Source organism: Geotrypetes seraphini, chromosome 7, assembly GCF_902459505.1.
Source record: "Geotrypetes seraphini chromosome 7, aGeoSer1.1, whole genome shotgun sequence".
Classification (NCBI taxonomy): Eukaryota; Metazoa; Chordata; class Amphibia; order Gymnophiona; family Dermophiidae; genus Geotrypetes; species Geotrypetes seraphini.
The window spans coordinates 173,878,562-173,880,579 of NC_047090.1; positions in this window are offsets into that span (position 1 = coordinate 173,878,562).

A 2,018-nucleotide genomic window follows, 5' to 3' on the forward strand; every position below is an offset into this window, starting at 1 on the left:
GAAGGTGTGTTACATTCAACTACACCAAGTACTTCTTTGTCCTCCAAGCGTTCACACAGTCACAGCCTGCGTGCAGCCAAAGCAATGGAGGCTTAAGTGACTTCACGATGCCACAAGAAGCAGCAGAGAGATTTGGACTCTTTCCTCAGCTCCATACAGCAGTGAAACATCTGCTCTTCTTAAGGTGGTATGCAGTAGTAGTTACAGCCCCACCCCATTGGGCAGACTTCATGGTGATTTTGCTCTTTTGTCTACTGAGAAATAAACATTTTTTTTTACCCATGGTTTATTAGTTCTGTGTTTCAGACTGATCTAATCTAATCTAATCCTTAGGTTTGTATACCGCATCATCTCCACGTTCGTAGAGCTCGACGCGGTTTACAGTAGGAGAAATAGGAAGGAACTACAACAGAGGGTTAGAGGTAGAAGTGGGAAGAAAATTTAGAGGACTTGGGATGCCAAGATATAAGAGTTTCCTTGATTCCTAAGTTGAAGGGAGACTTATATTTTTTGAGAAAAGCCAGGTTTTCAGATGTTTGCGGAAAACTTGGAGAGAGCTCAAGTTCCGAAGAGGGAAGGTAAGGTTGTTCCAGAGCTCAATGATTTTGAAGTGGAGGGAGGTCCCTAGCTTTACTGTGTGGGAAATGCCTTTTAGCAAGGGGAAGGATAGTTTTAATTTGTGGGAGGATCTGGTGGTATTAGGGTTTGAGGAATTCCAAGAAAGAGGGATAAAGGGAGGGAGGATACCATATAGGATTTTGAAAGTTAAACAGGCGCATTTATAATGGACCCTGGCGATTATCGGAAGCCAGTGGAGCTTAGCCAGGAGCGGGGAGATATGGTCAAATTTACTTTTAGCGAAGATGAGCTTGGCCGCGGCATTCTGAATCCGTTGGAGTCTGTGGAGGTTTTTCTTAGTTAGGCTTAAGTAGATAGAGTTGCAATAGTCCTGATAAGTGACTCGGGTGAGTAATATACTAAAGGACCAGGGTATTTTGGAACACATGGCCTTAATTAGATTTCTATGATCTCAAGGCAAAAGGAAATCCAGGTGGAAGGTGGTCAGAGCAGGAGCACAGGTGGAGAGTGGTCAGCACAGAGCCTCAGGCAGCCAAAGTGATTCTCAAACCAATCCTCAGGGCTCCACCCGCCAGCCAGGTTTCCAGGATATCTACAATGATTTTACATCAGGTAGATTTCTATGCAAATCTCTCTCATGCATATTCATTATTAATATCTTGAAAACATAGAAACATAGAAATTGACGGCAGAAAAGGGCCATAGCCCATCGAGTCTGCCCATACCAATGACCCACTCCCTGATTCTTACTCTCCTAGAGATCCCACATGAATATCCCATTTTCTCTTGAAATCTAACACGCTGCTGGCCTCAATCACCCTCTGAGGCAGCTCGTTCCAATGATCTACCACCCTTTCAGTGAAGAAGTACTTCCTCGCATCACCCTGAAATTTCCCTCCCCTGATTTTCAGCGAGTGTCCTCTGGTTACTGCTGTAGGAGACAGAGATACCTGACTGGCTTAATATACTCTAAAAAGAGGCTTGAGAAGCACTACTCTTGCATCTTCCAGCAGTTAAGAAAATTTGTTTCTTAGCTGAAACCAGATGTGGAGGACAGTAGAGGCAAAGAGGAGGAAAGCATGATGTCAAAAGGATCAGGAACTGAGGTTTTGCTTGTATGTGATGTGTTCTCACCTGCGTCTTAACCTTTTCCTATCGTGTGTCCCGGCTGACGGGACATTCCAAAAATGTCGTTGCCATCGTATGTCCCATGGCATGGGACATACAGTACACGACAGGAACATAAAATATTTGAATTTACAGACTTATGACTTATTTACATTATGTTTACAATAGCCGTAAATGATAACGGTGAATACAAAACTTTGCTAAAATAATTACGATTGGAACCAGCGTAACGTAAAATTTATTACGAAAGGAAAAGGTTAAAACTAAAGAGGAAAACCTTCGCCTTTAACAACACAGGCGAAGGATATTTT